Source organism: Castor canadensis, chromosome 6 (genome assembly GCF_047511655.1).
Source record: "Castor canadensis chromosome 6, mCasCan1.hap1v2, whole genome shotgun sequence".
Taxonomy (NCBI): domain Eukaryota; kingdom Metazoa; phylum Chordata; class Mammalia; order Rodentia; family Castoridae; genus Castor; species Castor canadensis.
In genome coordinates, this window is record NC_133391.1 from 63,144,477 (window position 1) to 63,166,109 (window position 21,633).

The 21,633-nt window shown below is 37.2% G+C and overlaps 1 long non-coding RNA gene across 2 annotated transcripts; it reads right to left on the reverse strand.

The window, feature by feature from the left end:
- Nucleotides 1-2,007: 2,007 nt before the first annotated feature.
- On the reverse strand, nt 2,008-12,602 carry LOC141423889 (uncharacterized). Of its 2 annotated transcripts, none has more exons than XR_012448651.1 (4): nt 12,451-12,602; nt 7,832-7,970; nt 5,921-6,001; nt 2,008-4,267 (listed from the first exon to the last, which is right to left on the reverse strand). It is a non-coding gene; the product is annotated as an uncharacterized lncRNA (long non-coding RNA). The 2 variants fall into 2 exon arrangements; XR_012448652.1 differs by having other exon boundaries at nt 5,921-6,010.
- Nucleotides 12,603-21,633: the final 9,031 nt, after the last annotated feature.

Sequence of the window (21,633 nt, forward strand, 5' to 3'; positions counted from 1 at the left end):
TTGTATGGGTGCTTCCCCTTTCACATTTCTATATAATTATTGAGTGTCCATAATTTTTATAGCAAGGCTGTACAGCACAAAAGGAATTGGCTTTAGGTATACTACTGAATATTTTTAACTATCAGAAGTTTGAGGTCAGGTTGAGAGTCAGAAAAGTTTGCATTAAATTGTTGAAAAAGTGAGGAGTGTGTATGGGTACACTAAAATGACAATATCAGTCTTGGCTTCTTTCAGATCAGAAAGTCTTAGTTTTTTCACTTGCCCCAAATGTGTTTATTGTTGAGGAAGTAAATGCATTTAGTTTCCCATTGCACGTTTTTTCATTTTCCATGCACTCTATCCATCATCATACATTTCCTTCTTTGTGATTCACATTCAAACTTCCCAAGAGAGGAGTGGATTGGGTCAGTTCTTCAACCCATAGAACAGAATCTACCCACTGACCAAGATCTCCAGCTTTACCACCTTCCAGATGTTGGCCCAGTCCAATTACAATTACAAGCAGGGGACAGTTGCCAGAGACAAAGCCTGGTGACATCTGCTGGATGACATATAGTGTCAGGATGTGCCTTCAGAGGCATACAATGAAGGCCAAGCAGTCAGAGCCTTGAGGCCTGTTCAGGAAATGACCATTCTTCCCCAGTTTTAAAAAAGAAACTCATTTCCATGACTAGTGGTCTGAGCTAGGAGAGAGCAGGAAAGGACTACAGATGAACAAAGCAAATTATCCTGCCTGACCCCTTCCCTGTGACTTTATCAGTCACACTGGGAAAATGAAGTGCTTATCAAAAACAAAACTCAGAGTTTTCTGAATTAAAGGGATAACTGTATTAAACCTGTAAGGTAAATCTATTAACTGTAGCATCTGTGATAAGAAAAGATAGTAAATCTATTTAAAAAAATTCACCAGTTGATAAAATGAAAGAGGCAAAGACTGTACTTAGATGTGATTCTTGACTTTGGAAGTTTTAGACAAGTATAAAGGCCTTCCTCTCAGTGAACCTTCAGAAACAATGGAATTCCTGGAAGTAGCACAATTTGCACATGTAAGTAAACTAAATTTAAAGGATAGTGTTTCAGAGCATTTGGAATTGGAATAAGAGTCAGAGCTCTCTTAAGCTGTTCATCAAGTTTTAAAAATAAAAATGACTTACATATCAATTGTAGTAGACAGAGAAGTACATAAATAAAAAATGATTTAAAAATGTCTCCCATTCTCCACCCCTGGAGAATGGCCATAAGACAGGATAGACTCCTTGGGCTATAGCATTCTCGAGAGCTTGTTTGGAGGTTCTAGCAGGGGAGCGCAGCTACTCGTATACCCTTGACCGAAGAACGGTCCTCCTCTATTGGGGATGGTCGTCCTCTTCGACCGAGCGCGCAGCTTCGGGAGGGACGCACATGGAGCGGTGAGGGAGGAAGGGGACACCCGCCTAGCCAGCCAGATCAGCCGAATCAACCCTGGCGATCAATGGGGTGACAGATGTCGCAGCCAGATCGCCCTCACATCCGGGCTATAGCATTCTTCATGGAGGAGGTGGCTGGCACTAGGTCTATGTAGTCTAGTGCTGGCAAAGTCAGCTTTGCCCATACCATCAGTTGAGATGATAAAGAGAGGTACTAGAAAGAAAGACTCTGGATCATGGCTCAAATGTAAACCATGTATACAATTCATAGTTCCATAATTTGACCAGGGTTCAAGGTTCTTTCAGACTGAGTCTCTGCTCCTTTCCATCAACTCTTTCCCCTAGGGTTTTGTATTTCCAGAAAAAAATTCTAATATTATGTTTTTACTACATTTTCTAGCTTAGAGAAGTTTTATGTAATTAATACAGGATGCAAAAATATTTATGGCCAGAGTTTGTGAATTAGAAAAAGTATATCTAAATCCTCTACTCAAGGAAATTTTAAAAACCCTTACCTACTCATTATATCACCAGGCACAAATTAATTCTGATTATCATTTTGTCTTTTCTCAAGAGAAATAATTGTTGGAAATGTAGGCCCCAAAAGTGACCACATGGAGAGGAGTGATCTGGCCAAGAGATTCTTTATTGCCAGGTGGGAGAGGGAGAGAGCCAAGAGAGAGAAGCAGGAAGGGCAGGGGCTTAAATACCCCTCAGTGGGACTCAGCATGATCTGATTGGTTAAGATCTTATGGTTCATGCTGGTTGGAGGTTGGGGCAGAAGGAGGATTCAAGCTAGACTTGAGGCAGGACCGTGACCCTGGAAAACAGAAGCTTAAGGGTACAGTAAGAACTGAAACCTATCGGCGCCATTATTGCCAACAATAATCATAGTCTTTATTAGGAAATTTTTAAAGAAGAATCAGACACAACTATAAGTCATCAATCCTTAAAAAGTAATCACAGAATACTGGGAAATGTTATAATCCTTTGGACACAGGTTCAAATTCAGTGATATCAAATACAGACTTCACGCATAGACAACTGCTATAAATGCTCTCTTCCTCTTTCTTCCCACTCTTAAAGTGACTATAGTAAAAACCCAATGCACAGGTTTATAGCAAGTATTCACGTGATTAATAAGAAGAATGTTCACACTAGGGTCTGTCATCTAGTAAGCATTCAATAAGTTAGTTGGAGTGCAACCTTACCTTAAAAGTATTTAGGAATTTTATTAGAGAATATACACATGACAGTCCATGAATCATCTGTGTTATCATCAGAGACAACATAATTGATCGGACTCAAGGCCTGATATGGTACAGAAACTCATGCGCTATTAAGTTTTCAGACTGAAGGTTTCAAATAATTGGGGTTGTCTGTGCGTTCTTGCCAAGAAAGAACCTGGTTCTGCAACCTATTTCAGCAGCAGATTCAAAGGACCCCATGCACAGAAGAAATAGTTTGAGGTTCTTAGGTAAATGTATTGTAGCTCATATCCCCACAGAGATAAAAATTCCTTCAATCGGCCAACCTGAAGATGAAATGACATGTACAGAAGAGCCTTCTTTAGAGTCTGAATCAGAATCAGTACAGAATACAAAGGGACCACCAGATACCTTTCCTTAAGGAGGCTGTATACACATCTTATCACATTTTTCAACACATGCTCTGAAAAACACTTCTCTGCTCTCTCAGCCCTGGTCCCAACACTTACTCTCACTAGCAAAGATTTCAGTTTACTCAATGTGAGAAAAATTGTGTTTGAATATGTAGGACAGACAGCACATGCTCAGAAGCATCTTAAATGAAGTCCTGCAATTTTGCTTTTCTTTAAATTATCTGTGTACCTGTTGGCCCCCAGCTCCATTCCTTGCTTTGCTCTGTGTTACTGGGAATTGCATTTACAAGGTTTTCTTGCCAAAGGGAGCAATTGCTAGCAAATGGACAATATGAAGAGGGGAGAACCAACTTTGTTCTCAGTGGTGTCTCCTTCAGTAGCTGAATCTCCACACTGGTGGCAGTTTTTGTTGTTGCTAACTTCTGGGATGTCCCACAGTCTCTGTCTGTCTCAAGCTCAGCTCAACATGTGTTAACAAGTCCCTCCACTCGCTTCTATTATCCTATCACAGCCCTGATAACATGGTATTTTCCAATGTATCTAATGGTGGAAATGTTTTATAACATAAGAGCTCTTATCATCCTTACCAGAGACAATTTGAGCTATTGGGAAGTTTTCAAGTCACTAAGAAAACAAAAAAAAATTTGGTTGGCTCAGACATTTTGGAAATGTACATGTATTTACATTTATATATTTTGTTCAGGTTGACTATTTGCCTTGATGAAATTAAGGAGTTGCTCAATAGATTCTACCCCACTTTGTCCTATGTAGCCCTCATCTCATTTCAAATAATGGCTTTTCCCAAAGGAAGTGTCTCCTTTCAGGATATCATAATAAGCTAATGGACTGAGTGATCAATGTTGTGTGCGGTGGAACATTAGAAATGTGCCATAAAATATGGAAAACAATTTAGCCACTCTCTAATGCAGGCAATTCTTGTAAAAACTATACATGAAAAACATGCACCCAACCATTTTTTCATGCCTTACGACAAGATTAGATGCAATAAAAACCTTGTCTTAGCAAATCAGCACGTTAGAGGACGCTGTCAGCAATAACTTTGCAAAGACATGTCCATTACAAAGAGGGGCGTTATCCTAAATTTACTTTCATTGAAGATTGATGTCTGCTATGAGCCGCCATCTGTCTCTAGATGCTATGGTATTACAAAGCTGTCACTTGGCACAGTGGGGGCCGTTTGTGAACTCTTCTTTTCTTTCCATTATTTTTTCTTCTTAAACTTGAAAATGAACAGAGAATTGTTGGAACAAAACAACAAAGTGTGACTGACCATATGAAGTGGAAGAATCAAGCATAAAGAAACTTTCATTTTTTTTCTTAAGTGAGATGCAGAATGCATCAAATGAATTGTTCAGTTATAGATTACCTCAGCAATTTATCTTAATGGATTATCAGCTATTTTGTGGAAAAAAAGGTATATTTCAGCACATTTGATCAGCTTCACAAATTCCCCAAACTAAACAATTTAGTGATATTTTGCCAGGCAAATAAGTTATTCACTTGAATAGCTTTTTTTTTTTAAGGGCAGTGCAATGGATGGACTGTGTCTCACTATTATTTATCTACAGATAGAACAGTAGTTTCCAACTTCTTTGATTTCTCTTCTTTTTTATTAACGTTTGACTATTTTGTTCCAATAAATATTTATTTATAAATTACCTAGCAAATATACATGCATATATGCTACCATATTTACATACATGTTCTATATATCATAAAATATATACCATTGTTTAAATATCTATCAAATGACAGGCTAAAAATAAGTGTACACAGAAGTCCAAGTATTTTTGCCAACATATTTTCCTGTAGTTTATTCCATGAGCCACATCAAGCAGACTGCTGGATTGAACCTCGCCATCATGTTAGTAATCTTACAGAGGCTCTGTTTAACTTTGGTCTACTGAGGTTTGGGTTGCCAGGTAAAATATAGAACACCCAGTTAAATATTGATGAGGCATACTTAGACTGAAACAAGTTTATTATTTACTGAAATTCAAGCTTAACTGGGCATCCTGAGTTTTTATTTATTTATTTATTCATTTATTTGACAAATCTACCAATTCTGGTTGCATCCAATTAGCTGAGGCTCTTCATAAAATGTTTCCTACTTTCTCTTGAAATTGTCTTCTGACATTTTGCTTGGCGAAAATAACACTAAGTTATTTAGTTTGGAGAATTTATGAAATTGACCTGAAATATTGTTCATAAAATTGTCACAAAATAGCTGATAATTTATCAGGCCTAATCATTGTGAGGTAATAACATTTGAATAATTCATTTGATGCATTCTGCATGTTACCTCTCTCAACTCCATCATCAAGTCTCATGCATATAAGCATGAGACTGACAAGGATAAAGCCAAATATTTTGCTATGATTACTTTAAATAATATTGCCTGTATTGGGGCAATGTTTCAAGGTTATCCTACCTGGTACCTATCAAATAGCACCACAAGACCAGTCTTGGTATATCATTTAAATTGATAGTACACATGCACATGTAGTGCTGACTGAGCTGCTTTATTCATCAATCATTTACTCAATATCTAATCTGTTTTGGGCACTGGGCCTAGTACTAATAGTATTGAGGATCATAAGACTTGATTCCATTTCCCTCAGATAAAAGTCAACATTCTAAAGTTGATCTATGCACCTCTACATATCTGACCCCATGGCAGTCATGAAAATGTCCCTCTCAATTCTCAGGTCAAATCTGTCTGACCCTTGTCCTCAAATAACACATTTATTCCCAAATATCATTTTAAAAATCAGACACGTTTCTAAAATTATGCTTATTCCTATGCTTATCATCCCTCTTTATTACTTTATTTTTCTCTTTAGCATTTTTCATTAATAAACTCTATATTTACCTGTTTATTGTCTTTCTGTCCTCCATATAGAGTCCATGAGGGCAGGTGTTTTCTGTCTTGTTTGCAGTTGTGGAATAATGCCTAGAATGGCTCACATAAAACAAAGGAATAGTGTAAACGCCCAATAAATACTGGTTGGATAAATGCATCTCTGTCTTCAGGAGTTAGAGGTCATATGGAAGAGACATAAACTAATGAGATGCCTTACTCTAGGATCTTGGGGATGAAAGGATAGGAATATAAGGTAAGCATGCTGAGTCATGATTATTTAGTCAGGCCCTGGTGTCTCCATGCAGGCAGAACTGGGTGGCATGCCACAGTTAGCGAACAGATCACAATGATGGGGGCAAAGACAAGGTGAATAGTGTCAAAGTGGGAAAAAATTAAAATGAGGAGAGGCAAAGAAAAAGGGAGTTTTCCCAATGAGAGGATAGGAAATTCTTCAAGAACAAATTGTCTACTGAATAAATTATTCTAGAACTCCTCTTGGTCCTATGACTTTTGAAGATACTATCATCATCACTATTGTTGTTATTGCATTACTTAGAGTCAACTAAGTTCTGAGTTTATTGATTTCTATATATTATGTCTGTAATTTCTCCCCAAATCATGTAAGGTAGGTAATTTCAAATTTAGAAGTGAAGAAATTGAGATTTGCAATAGAATTTAAAAGAAGTTCTGGGAGTTGGCACCAGTAGGAGGGGGGAAGATATCAGGAAAGGGTGTAGGAAGGTGAATATGGTGGAAATATGTACTCAGGTATGAAAATGGAAAAATGAGACCTGTTGAAATTCTTCCAACAATGAGGAGAGGGAGGATAAAGGAGAATAATGGAGGGGGTGAACTCAACTATGATATATTATAAGAACTTTGGTAAATGTCACAGTGTACCCCCTGTACAACAATAATAAAAAAAGATTAAATAAAAATTTAAAAAGAGTTTGAAAGAAGTGTTAGTAAGGGCAGGCCTCAAGAACTTTCTGAGTATTTTTGTTTATGCTATGCTTTTCTTTTGGACTCCTAAGGCGCTATGTTTGATGTACCTTGTTCATAGCATTGAGCATGGTGTGTAACCTCTTTCTTATTTGTCCTCTATTTATACAATTATGAAGACCTGAATTTGACCCTGCAAAAAGCAGAATGGTGAGCTTCACTAGTGAATGAAAACAGTAAAGCATGCTTCTGGATTTCAATTTACTGGCACACGTCTAAAAATAAATTGAAGTTGAGCCTCCAGCATTAACGTCAAGTCAATATTTTCTCAACCTTCCAAATATCCTGACCATGAGCCTTTGTACAAGGAAATGTCTCTCAACCTTTGGTTTATTATTGCTCTAATGGGGCTTTTCTAGACATTTTTTTCTTAATTTTTCCTTCTCTTGCTACCTAGCCTCCCTAGCCTCACCTTGAAACTTTGGTGACACAGATTTACTATATAACTGACTATATACTGGGGCCCTTTTAGAGACCAAACAATTATACTGTCTAATATTGAAGATCTTTTGGCCCCTAGAAACCAATGGCCACCCCTTTGTGGGGCTAGATAACCCCTGCTAAGCATGCATGGTCCAGGAAAATATATGCATTTGTAGTTGACATTCCATAGCTAAGAACACTTTAAGAGTACAGAATTGTGTTAGCAACTAGAGTAGCCTGGTTCTGCCTCTAACAAGCTGTGCAAACTCCAGAAATGTAAATTTTCTAGTCTTTGGTCATCTTAATTCTAATACAAGGGCTATATTGAATTAACTCCAAAATTTCTTTCAGCTGAGAACCTTCAAGAACTTGTATAATAAATCCTCTTAGTGGCTATTTTTCTCATTTGCTTTAAAAACCTACATAGTTCATGGAGTGATGATATCGCTTAATGGCTTCATTTGCTGGTAAGAAAAATGCATGATCTGCACTTACATTTGTAGGACTCCTGTTGTATCTTTCCAAAGTATCTTGCAGAGCACTATGAGCTTTTCTTTCCTTGAAGGACTTTGCAGTATCATCAGTGGAGGACTGTATGATCTGGTGTTATCAGAGACAGATTTCCTTTACAGTTCTGGGACAGAGATACAGACATTCATGGGATCTTAGCTGTGTCAGTACATGAATTAAAATAAAATAATTAATTTGTGCGTATTCCATGGCTTTGAGTTAGTCTTGACCTTTGAATCACAACAGAGTTTAATCAGGTGTCACAAATCAAACAGGCTTAAATAATGTTCTCTTCTATGAAGGAAAATTGACTTATTAATTTGATTTCATATATTGCTCAGAATTTAGAGAACCCTTCAATATCACTGTAAGTTACAGAAATCTTAAAATCTGAAAATGTGAGAATGTGGAGCATTTCACAATGTATATATAATGTACACATGCACAAATGAATTTTATTTTTATGTGCTATATAATGCACTTCTATGTTTATACTTGTAACTCTTCTTAGTTCCTGGAAATTAGAAGAACAAAATGATGAGATAATTAGTTGTTTTGAATGTATTAGCAGGCTTCTTTGTCCAAGAGAACCCTGTTAGAAATTCTGCATAATGAAGAAGTACTTTTATATTATGATAAATTCTCTGTTCTCCCTTTACTTGTTTCACATATGTGTTCTGTAGTACTTGGTTTTTGGAGAGTGGGGTTCATCCTCACTTTTCTCCAGGCCACTTCTAACTTCTCTGCTCTCTTCTTCACTTCCTGCTTTATTAGGAAGGAGTTGGTAGTTGTCCATTATATTCCTTGGAAATGAGTTTAGACTTTTTAGATTATTCAGAGGAACAGTCACAAAATAAATAAACAACACTTCTTCTTCTTCTTCTTTTTCAAATATTGACCATTAAGGTTTTTCACAAAATTCTGTGATGTTTTCATAGTAATAATCTATCTCTTTGTTATGTCTTACCAATGACTCTTACCTCATCAAGAGTAAAAAGGGGAAGGAAATAAGTCAGTGAAGAAGATAAAACACTCCATTCTGCCACTATGCACTAAGTAATACTCACAATAAGTCTGATTTGGGATTTTCTATGAAATTACAATATATTAAAGTGTTCTACTAAACAACAACAAAACCCCAATAGATTGCTAAACACTCAAACATTTAAAAACTTAACACTTGAGTTTTAAAGTATTTTTATGAAATGAAATGTTTAACTGCAAAAAAATCAACAGATTACAACATATATTAATAGTACAGAATATTACTCCACTCTCTTATTTTGTATAGTTGAATTTTGAAATGTATTATTTGTGTGACACCATCATTATTATTATGCATTATTTAAATATGACTTAAAGAAAAAACACATCATCAATTATTCCTAAATACAAAGATTACTTTGTTTGTTTTTTTGGAATTTTTTTATTGTTTTGCTGGTGGAGGTTCTTAAAATGTATCAACTATATCGTACTTAGATTCATCCCCTCTCCCACTGTCTTTTATTCTTTCCTTCCCCCATTCCTGGAAGAGTTTCAACAGGTGTTATTTTTGCATTTACATACATGTGTACACAGTATTTGCACCATATTTATGATTACTTTGGGTATATGCATTAATCCATTAGATAATATTGGCTTTTTTGTTTTATCAAAATTAATAATTGCCTATTTTTGAAAATCTGTCAACTACTAAGTTTATTTCAAATTCATAAAAATGAAAAACACTTTTAATCTGCAAAAATTAAAGCAAAAAAGATCAATTATACATATCTAGTAACACAGTTTGACAGAAAAAAAATGATGACATTAGGTTGTATGGTTGTTTAGAAGGCTTTATTTTGTTTATTTTGTTTCATGTGGTATGAACTAAGTCTGAGCAAGTTTGTAAAGAAAGTAGCACAGTACAGAAGGTGAGTAAGAAATTCAAGTAAGTAAAGAAGCAATGGATCAAGTTCCTTTACTAATTGGCATAGAGATGAGATCAAAGGTCAAGGAGGAGGTTTAGTCTTTGAAGGATAATCTGAAAGGAGAGGAGATTAGGTAAAGTGAAGAGAGGGATCTTGAGCTGGAAAAGAAGTCTAACACAAGTCTTGCCAATAATGGGCTGATAATGGGTTTATTGTATCATATTCTCTATAATCTCAGAGCACAGAAGAAAGATTTGTGGGCAGAAGATACAGGACATATATTTCAGTACATCCCAAGAAACTTTTTGTAGCAATCTTACCTGTCCATGAATAGACAGTGATAACGTGTTCTAATCCTTGTGACATGCTAGGAAAACCTACTTGGCTACAAAGACCCAAACATGGAACAAGGAAGGAGCATGTCAGCAAGAAAAAGGCTTTCAACCATTAGCAGACTTTCAGAGGGCTAGGAAAGGAGCACTTAGTCTTCTTGGAATGGATGATTTTCTGCTGTAGACAAGAAAAAGGAAGCACAATATAAGTAGGGCAGTGTATGTAAATTAGAGGAATGAAAAAGTAGAAGGGAAAACAATGAAACTAAAAAAGAAAATGATGACCTGGAAGAAAAGAGTTGAAAAGGATAAAATTCTAAATATCTCAAGGACGAGAATGTCCATGAAAATTATTTCTGAAAGGACCTTTCTCCTCTGCACCTTGCAAGTTCTACTTCCAACTAATTGTTCCTTAATCTGCCTCACCAAGTGTCAGGTGTTGACCAAAAACTTATATTGTAAATTTATCCAAATTAGCCTGGAGTTACTCTCTGGTTATGAACCAAACCAGTTAAATTCAAGGCTTATTTAGAGACAACAATCCCATTATATTGTCAGGAGCGGTGTCCATTAGTTGAAAAGACATGCCCTCCATCCCTCCCCTGACTCTTGGCTTTGTTTGCTACTTTGTTTGCAGTGTCCAGAATCTAACCCAGGGCCTCAGGCATGCTATGCAAGCACTCTACAACTGAGATACATTCCCAGCTACATTTTTGATAGTTTTTAACATTAGGTTTCACATGCTTTGCAAGCTAAATGGAAATTAAGAAATAAAAAAGACAAAACCTGAGTGTGATTGATAAAACAACGTGGCAATAGTATAACACTTCAATTGAAAATACGCTTGAAACATTTCTAAGCTTAAATGCCTTCCCAACTTGGATTGGATAAAAATGAATTTGAATAGATTCACTCATGCATCATTGATACATCATTAAACAATCCTCCAGATTCCAGCTGAAGATAGAAAGGTCTATAACAATAAAGTGCAGTCAGGAAGCAGTTGCAGGAACACTTCAAGGAAGGAAAAAGCACACCAAGGTCTTTTGTCAAGAGTCTGTTCTCCTCAAAATATTTGCCTGTGAGCTTGAGCTATGGGGAAACAAAATTCAAGACAAAACAGGCTCTCACCCCTTGACATCATTAATAAGAATTTAGGTAAATACTTCACCTCTGAGAGCTAGATTTTTCTTCTAATGGAGATAAAATTTGATGTTGTGCAGAACCCAATCAGTCTAATTTTGCAGATAAAATACACGGTCCATGGTACAAAAAGCTGTAGCTAAATCATGCACCCTGTAACAGATGACCCTTGCATCCATGGTCTATAGATGCCATTTGTCACTTTTAACACTTTTAGTTGTTGGATAAGATAAGAAGAAACCTAGTTCTTGTAATAGTAATGTACCTGGGTGTCAGAACATAACCAACGAGTGACTAATGCAAAATGAGATTAGGGAGGGGACCTGATGCAAATTTGTCTTAACTGGCTACAGAAGTAAGTATGTATCAGAATTACAAGGTGCTGGGGTTTTGTCTCTACTACAAAACGTGCTTTTCTCCTGAAAATAGATATACTTGTGCAAGAAGATTAACATTTTGTAACAGAAATGGACAGTTGTTTCAGGGACATTCCGTTGTCACCCTGACTGAGCTCTTTTGTTTCTTTTCTATTCTTCTTAAAAATCCATCAGTAACACAGTAAATAAGGGAATTACTAATTTTCTGGTTATTTCAACAATAAAAAACTTTCTCCTTGGAGGAAATGTAGGACTTTTTGTGGGAAATGAAGTAGAAAAGAAAGAGATGGTGGATCTAGTAGCTTTATAGTCTTACCACATTTGTCAGACACCACCAATGCCCGTCTTACTAAAGAATGCTTACATCTAATCACTACCACAGTTCCTTTAAGAAAGGTACTTCCTGAGGTAAAAATTGACTCTCATAATTTGTTTAAAGAAGCACACTTTCCTTCAACATTAAACATCTAATTATGCATTTCCCACTATGGACTAATACAGTCTTGTTCATAAAAAGAAAACTGCTCAGAAAACACTTGTAAATGAGATTGGAGAGCCTGCCAAACCAAACTCTTTTTCTCGATCACTGCTGTTTCTTTGGTGTCATATTATCTTTTAATGAAAGTAAAAGCAAACAGGCAGGCTTTCGTTTTGAATAATTCAGATGGATTCTTTAGTTTTTTCAGAAGGGATGCGTCATTAAATCCCCACGTAGTCACAGACCAAATCTGTAACTGCTCCATGTCTTGATAGCATGCTCTCCAGCATACTGAGTATGACCATCTCAACTGAAAAACACCATTAGGATCGTTATCTTTGACAGTGAAGAAGTACACACTTACCTCTCCTGAGAATGTGCTTCCCAGCTTCTCCTTATGCTGGACTTTCAAGGCTAGCTCTTTGCAGTCTGTTAGGAAATGTGGCTCCAGAAATCTTGGTGTTTACCTTGCAAAAACAGGACTGTAAAAGCAGACTGTTCATGCTGTAATGAGGAAATGCTTCATCATTTGAATCTGACACACAAGCCACAATCCTTTCTTATGTTTAGTATGATATGCTTCTCCTTACATATAGACTTATTATAGTTTGGAATGAGTTACTTTCAAACTTCTTTCAGAGTTTGTTCTGTTTGAAGAGCAGGCTGCATTGCAGAGTTTGATCACTAGATCAGGAAAACCAGGTTATCTGAATTAGCCAATGATGTGAGACTTTTATATACCATTCTTAAATAATTTATATTTTCTTCCTAAATATCATTTTATGGTTAGCTTAGTTAAATATAATTTACATGGAATCATAACTAATTACCTCTTTGAGACCAGGCCATTTTTTTTCCCCATTTTTTTTCTTTTATTATTCATATGTGCATACAAGGCTTGGTTCATTTCTCCCCCCTGCCCCCACCCCCTCCCTTACCACTCACTCTGCCCCCCCCCGTCTCCCCTCCACCCCCTCAATACCCAGCAGAAACTATTTTGCCCTTATTTCTAATTTTGTTGTAGAGAGAGTATAAGCAATAATAGGAAGGAACAAGGGTTTTTTGCTGGTTGAGATAAGGATAGCAATACAGGGCATTGACTCACATTGATTTCCTGTGCGTGGGTGTTACCTTCTAGGTTAATTCTTTTTGATCTAACCTTTTCTGTAGTTCCTGTTCCCCTTTTCCTATTGGCCTCAGTTGCTTTTAAGGTATCTGCTTTAGTTTCTCTGCGTTAAGGGCAACAAATGCTAGCTAATTTTTTAGGTGAGACCAGGCCATTTTGAGGTGATAAAAATGTTTTAAATTTGGTTTTGGGTAATGTTTGCACAATTTCATAAGAATTTACTAAAACCCATTGAACTGTACACTTAAATTGGGTGGATTTAATGACATTTAGGCTATGTGTCATTAAAGCGCTCCCAAAAATAAGTAATTTGGCATCATTTCCTACATATATTTGAAATGAATGAAGTTTTTACAAGTAGTTTTTATGCTGTGCTAAAAATCTGTGTTAAATATAGATAGATGTTAAGTAATTATCTACTATGATTGAGTTTCTTTTCATAGATTCCATCCCACTCCAGCCCCTAGAAAATCAGGTAAGTTCATTAAGTTTTCTGATATACTCTGGGTACCATGAAGAACAAACTAAAGGTTTTAAAGTAACTCCAAATAGCTATGTAGTGTGGTGGTAAGTAATCATTTCCTATCTAAACTGGTATTCTCCCAAAAGGAAATGAAGACAGAGTCAAGGCTTTAAAGAGAGGAATATGTGTATTTCGGTGTGTTAAGCTGTATAATCACCTACATAGTAGAGTTTAATAGGGTAGACTACATTGAGGTAGTAGAAACACCAGCTCATACTCTGGAGATCAGGTGGTTATCAATGGAATTTGGCCACAAACATTAATCAAATGCCTAGACAGACAGGTGATTAGTGTCAGATAGTTCCCAAACTTGAGTTCAAAATCATAGTTGGTATTTAGGAACAAAATCCAGAAGACTAACAAGACTAACAAGTCTATTGGGATAGAGAAATGTGTACAAGAATAAAAAATGGGAAATCTTTTTAGTGGGTTAAACATCACTTAGAGGACTAGGGGTGAAGCTCAGTGGTAGAGAATTTGCCTTGCATAGGTGAGTCTCTGGGTTCCATTCCCAGTACCACAAACAAACAAAACCCCCAGTACTTAGCAGCTGACTGTCAAGAACAACAGCTATGCCCAGCTGCGAGCTAAGCCATAGGCCAACCTGAAGAAGTTTTGCCTCAGATACTAATGTAGGCTTTCTTTAGTTCTCCTTGATTTGTTCCAGACTCTGGCTGGGAATTCAGGCAGGGGCTAAGTGGCCCCAGCTCTAGGAAGTAGAGAGCTATGGAGCAAGGCGCTGAGAGCAACATTAGACTGTCTGTAACTAGGCTGTGTAACCACTCAATTAGAGATTGGAGACACACTTAGGCTGCTTGGGACCTGCTTTCTTCTTGCCCTTCCCTTTGGCAGGAATTGAATCTTGACTCTTCTCTCCCTGCTCAAACAGGCTTTGTGGAGTTTGAAGCAGAGGTTTCTAAAATTGACTTGCCTGAATAAAATCTGAATTGGGGGATATTTGTCTGTAGTGTTTGGGTAAACATGCTCACGTCTTTCAGATGATTGGAAACAAACTTTCTGTGACATTTATATCCAAGAGCCAAAGTTTAAAATTTAGAAAGCCAGAAGACAGAACAAATAGTTTGGTAATTTTAAACTAAGCTCAAAAACTGCTGTTCTCTCTCCCCACAAACTTACGTGGGATGATATTAATGAACTTCAACCTAATACTACTGTTCAAGCAGCCCTATTGAGGCACACAAACTCACAGAATCTCTACAAGAAGAATTCAATAGTTTACCATCCTACCAAACATAAGCCAAACACAAAAGGAAAACTAAAATCATTGGGGAGTAATAATGTTATATACTTACAGGCTGTGAGTCTCCCAAACCAGAATAGAAATATGTAAGGTGATTGTCCAAAAACAATTCTATGAGTCAACACAATAAATCAGGCCCAGATGTCACAAACACAATAAATCAATTGAAACTGCCAAACCACTTCTCTCAACCTACTGGATTTAATTAAAGCCACCACTGAGGTCATGAGAAGCCTTCCAATGGACAGATAATATCACTCAGGTTAGCCTCTGTCTAGACCTGATATGAGAGACTCAGTATGTTGAATTGTAATCTGCAGGCCTGTTAAACATGGCAGGACCCAGGACACATCTGTGGTGGTGCTCTGTCTTTCCTTCTAAGTCTTCCTCTCACCTTCCCAAAGCACTCATTTACTATAAAATAGTAAGCATAAATAAATGCTGTAAGAATATTGACTTTCTGGTCCTTGTTTTTGTGGTTAAAAATACAGCACAGCCATTAAAAGCATACTAGTGCATTCAATAAATGTACAAAACAAAAGGTGGCACTGCGTTTGGTGGTTATAATTCTTTAGTGAATCTTCCTAAGATATCCTAATCCTACTTCAGTGTCACTCAAGATATGATTCCAAACAACTCATAAATGTCCCACAAGAGAAAGACAAAAAGAATGAGAGGGAAAACTGATACACTTTCAAGGTATCGTGAATTTATGAGGCAGACAAAGGACACAAGTTTGAAGGAAGATTCTAGAACTGGATGTCAGAAATCTCAATGGCCCGTATGTAGAAAAAAAAAATCCCCCAAGTTCACTGCAGGAAAGAAGCAGAGATACCCACCCACGAGGTTGTTTTTAACTTGAAGGATCACATTATTCATCGTGAACTATCTCTAAACTTAGTCAGCAGAAGCCTCCCTGGCAGTTTCCTTGTGTATACTTGGGTCTGTTTTTATAAAGACAGAACAGACTATGTTTGGCATTTTTGCCTTGAGTTATTGACATGTTTTAAATTATGCTGTTTTATGTCCATTCTTAATAGAACAGAAATCTGCTACAAATGATCTTTATTAACAGACCGCCTCAGGTGCTGAGCAGGCTCTCCATTTAACAACAGCTCTAAACAGACAGGCAGAAAGCTTGTTAATAGGCTTTTCCAACCCTTTGGCTTCTGAGATATAAGTGGATTATGGAGGTTGGTTTGTCAGGCTATCTTTTTACATCACAATCTGAATCATTGCCACAAAGGCCTATTGCTTTGGCCTAATTAACAAAATGTACAAAGTCCTGAGCATAGATGTTTTATTGATTAGTGTTCTCCGTGGGAAGCTTCTGAACCCCCATAATTCCTGGCTTGAGACAGATGCTCCTCGTGGTATCACACATGGGATTTTGGTATGTTTATATACCAAGGACCCAGCTTAGCACTCTGAGCTGCTCCAAGTGCCAGAAGGAGCCTCATGTATTGGTGTAGTTTAAATATCAGTAGGCTTGCATGATATGACGTTTTATGAAAATTTCACTGCTTGTTATAAAACTGCTTTAATACTATCAGTTACAATTTTGTTCACGGAACTTGATGCTTGAAGAGGTTTCAATAATAAAAAATAGTGGTTAGGAAGCAGAGGAAGACAAATTTTATTGGCATGGGAACAAATGAGAATGAAATGTAACTTGAAGGAAGTCAGAATTGTGGGAAAGAGAGAAGAATTAATTTATTGTTCAGTTTTTCATTCACAAATTATTTGGTCAAACACTTCAAGGTGTGTGCCAGAGGACTGCTTTAGATACTGGGATAAACTAAGAAGCAAGAGTTTGGGAGACAGTGCCCCTATTCTCATGGAACTTTTAAAATCAAAGATCAAACATTTTTTAGAAGCCCAGGCATTGAGGCTCAACAACTATTTCCAGTGTTGATTTTACTTATTTTTCTCTTAGTATCTCTGTAAAAATCCCATAGGATAAGAAATTCTGTTTGATGACTTAGAAGGTTAAATTAGCCATGGGAAATTAGGCTACATACATTACTTGTGTGTAACATTCTATATGCATATATTTTAAAAGATGCCATAGACATTTTTTTTGGAGTTTAATAGGACACAGGATTTGGTCTTAAGGAACTACAATTTAAAGTGTGAAGTAGGACAAATAAAAATTTCTTAAGTTCTTATACACACACATAGATTTTTTTTTTTAAACCATCCCAGCAACGAAGGAATTACTGCATAGCAACTGGTAGATCAAATTCAAACAACTACATGGGCCTTATTTGCGACCTCAGCTGGAGAAACACATAGAATTGAACTAATTCAGAAAACTTAAAGGACCTGGGAGCAGATTGCATTTTCTTCTTTTTCCTTCCTGAGAACGAAAGGAAATAGTGGTGTTTAATCTGAAAAAGATACCTTTTTTCCTCTGGTCTTAGGAATCTGTGGTGAGTTTGAGAGACATTTCATGCTGAAGAATGTTACACATGTGCTATCAGCACATCCATGGGCATTTATCAGTCTGAAAGTGAGGTCACCAGGCACACAAACTGCATCTGTCATGTGTCAGCTTTCCTACTCACACTAAATATTCAAAATGAAAGTCAGAGTGTCTGTCTTCAAATATAAAACACAAACATGGAGTGGAGTAGAACCAAAAGGTTGGTAGGTCAAGCTGAAGAGCTGAATGGAATATGGTAACTAGCTCTTGGGGATTCTTCAAGTGAGAAGCATGGATATGCCAAGAAAAGGCAAGCTCTGCTCCCTGTACCTGTAGCTCTTTCCACTGGCCCCAGGGGGAATTGAAATAAAGGCAGAGATCGTCTTCTTTTGGATCAACAACAGAAACAACAAAAATGCCAATAATTAATACAGACCATTGTTGAGAGCTGACCTCATTCCTTGGTTTCTTCATTAATGATTTACATTCACAAACTACTTCAACCTTACAACAACCCTGCAAAAGTAGGCATGACCATTATTTCTATTTTATGTGTGTGTTAGGATTAATTGACCCAAGATTTCCATGCCAATAAAGAATAGACTCAGAATTTCAACTATAACTGGCTCTGAAGCCCACGTCTTTATCCACTACTCTAGACTGGCTTGATGAATGCACAGGTATTTTTTGTGGTTGTGGAGCGGGAGAGGCAGCATTTCTTCACTCTTTGCCCAGCCCATTGTTTGCTTTGTGTTTTGCAAGAGATCATGTTTAGGGTAAACTGGTTACCACCTGCCTAGACACCAGTAATTTACAATGATTTCTTTATTAAGAAAACGTTCAGTGTGTGAGTGGTCTCTCTCTGAAAAAATGCCAACCGAGAGGCCTTGTCAGGTTTTTGGCAAAGACACATCTAAACACTGAAAAACAAGTTTAAACACTATCATTTATGCAGAATTCTTTCTTGGCATCATCTCTCACTTGCCACAATTTGAAGCCAGAAAACACTTATTTATACTTTTCTTATTCTAGAAATAATCCATTCTTAAGTGGATCTAATTCCTTCCCAGAAGAGAAACACCACTTGGTGGTGTGTGCTGCCTCGGAGACGTCAAGGATTGCATTTACGCACAGCTGCAGGGGCTCTGCAAGCTGGTGCCCAGCCAGAGCACTGTACACACTGAGATCTGTAGTCTGCAATGATAAACACACAGCTGCCTGTGGCAAGGGCCACAGGCATAATAGATGGTCATGTCTCAACCACAGTCAGGCAAAGCCTACACAAACTATTCATCCAACTGCTTGTATGTTAAATGTCACAAAACCGGTACAAAATGGCGAGCTCTCTCAATGGAGAGGGGGTGGGGGAGGCAGAGGCAATTTAAGGCAATGGGAGAGAATAAGTGGCTGTGAGTCCTTTGCAAAGTCTTGCTTTAGGGCTGATTTACTGCCAGGAAGCCCTCTTGTTGCAAATAGTTCATAAAGCCTGTGACCTGAGTACTTGCCCACGGGACCACAATAACATTTATCTAGCATAAATTAATGTGTTTCAACCACTAATTCAATTTGGCCGTCTCATTTTTCTGGTTTTGGCAAAACCTAGTCTTGCTATAAAGTCACTCCGTGACTCACACGAATGGCTGTGTTTGTTAAGGAGTCACACACCACTAAGAACAAAGAGTGCTATTAGTTGAGTAGTCATAAAAATATACCTCCAGAGCACATTTGGAACTGTGCTAATTGAAACTTCCTCTTTAGAGAAGGCTGATCAAAACCAGCTGTAGGAGTCAAGCAGGAACAGATTTCAACATCACATTAAAAGCCCAGCAAATTCAGAAAGAGCAGCCTCTGAAAGGAGAGGCCATTCCAGCCTGAACAAATGCTCTAATTGGCTCCTGACATGTTGCAAAGAGAGCTTGTGATCTGAGCCTGGAGAGCTGTGGAAAGAAACTCCATGAGTAAGACTGGAAAACAGAAACCCATACCGCAGTTCTCATAAAACTCCAGCTCTGCCAGCATTCTCAAGGAACATGTGTGGGAAACCACAAAAGCTGAGTGAACTTAAGAAAATGAAGTGGTGTACTGTTCTGAAAGGGAAAAACACGAGTATTTTCATTGGTAAGATAGCCTTTTAGGACATCCCATCAGTATTAAAAATAAAATAAAACCTCACAGAGAAGCAAACAAACAAAATCCAAAAAAGAAACAAAAACCTGGATGGCTCACACAAAAACACAGACAGCATTGAAAGATCAAACTGAGAACCATCTCTTCCTCTTTGGCTGCTTGTGAATTTCTTTTTCCAAGACATAAGGGCTGCATTCTGGCACTGTGTGTAGAACAAAATGCGTCCATAGTCTTGCAGAAAGTGTGGAGTACTCATGCATTGCCTGGGCTTGCTTTACTTGTAAAGGAAGCAGTCATTGATATATAAGTAGTATATTCCACCTAACAAATATGTGAATTGTATTTAATTTAGGTGAGTGGAGTACCTGGAAGTGTTACAAGCATGTTTTGCTTTATAAAACGTTTACATACCATATAAATTGGGAAGGATTGCTAGTCTTTTTAATTTATTTACTTATCAACTTAATGGAGTGTCTAGCTTTGGAACTATGTCCCAGTGATTCCTGAAGACACACATTGTGGAAGGTTTGTTTACATTAATGCAGGAAGGAGCACTCTGCTTTATGCAGCAAAAGGGTGAGAATAACTGTGTAATATCTCAATTACAATGATTATTCAGGAGGATATTGTAGCATCACAAATAATAACATGGAAGTTGAAAATTTGTTAGCATTTTTACCCTCTTTTCCTGTTATCACAAACAAAATGTGTTAAGCTAACTCACTGAGTTTAAAAGCAAAATAAAACAAAGCACACAGTAAGCAGTTGTAGTGTTACATAGTTATATCATTCTATTTCTGTTGCATTTTTATGCTTAAAAACTTGCATCTAGAGTTTACACCCTGACATAAAATGTGTCTGGGATATGGTCTTCTGAATCTGCCAGGGCACCAGTGCAAAAATGTTTCTAATACTTCTCTGTTGTTCATATGACTTGTTTGATAGCCAGTCATTCTCAATATGTAACACTATTCACATTCAACACTGTGCTCTTGATTTTATTTATCTTATTCATCCATGTACTATACACATTGGGAGACTTACACTAGTGATCTTAGACCTGATAAAGGAAGCTGAAGAGTTTGAAAAAATTCTAAACATAGCTCAAGATTAAATCATGAAAAAAATAATGTGCAAAGTAATGGGGGTTTTAAAGGCAGTCATTGATCCAGCTTTTCCCGATTTTCCCAGTAAAATATTAAAAGAAAACTTAGAAAAGATGAATTTTCATGTTGTCACCAAAAATGGACTTGAAGTTATTTGAACTCTATAGTATCCTAATTCTAGAAGTTTCCAGTTATCTAATAATTGAAACAACAGAAACTTTAAACAACTTCCAGTTTTCGTATAATTGGAAACAGTGGAAGTCAATCCACTTGAAAGTGGTTCAGAGAGCCTCTTCTCTTTCCTACTGCTTCATCCCTGGCTCGGAAAATCATCTGCACTAAAACCAGTCAGGCAGCATATAAAAAATACTGCATAAGAAAAAACACTTATCATCTTAAGGATCCAAATGAAAAGGAGACCTCTGAGTTGACAAACTATAAGAACTAAAATATTAAGTTAGAATAGTGTTTGTAGGTCTTACTGACAAAGGAAGTTTGAGGTCTCATTCTTCCTGGGCCGAGCACTATTTCTCACACTCCCTTAGAAGGCAAGACTAAGGTTTTCTCACTGGAAAGGGAGTGAACAGGTGTTGCCGAATGGAAAACAAAAACAAACAAAATGACCCCCCAAAACTCTTGTCCTGCACATCCACTATTTCTCCTATTTATTAGAGCTAGTGATAGCTAAAGCCCCTTTGGGAGGTGAATATGGAGAAGGGCAGAGCTCCCATGCATGAGGACAGAATAGGAAAATAAATCTCATAATAAGAATGACTAGAAAAATTGGACAATTTTATTACACTTATTACTGAATTTGCTTGAGGATGCCTGATAGCTAACAAAGCAGGGAAGAACTGTAGGAGTAAGATTAAAGAAAAGAGAAAGTCAGAAGAATGAACATGGAGCCTGACAGTTTCTCCTGGGGGCAGCTCCCAATTCTGGAAGGGGTGAGTGGGAAGCAAAGAAGCTGGATAGGACT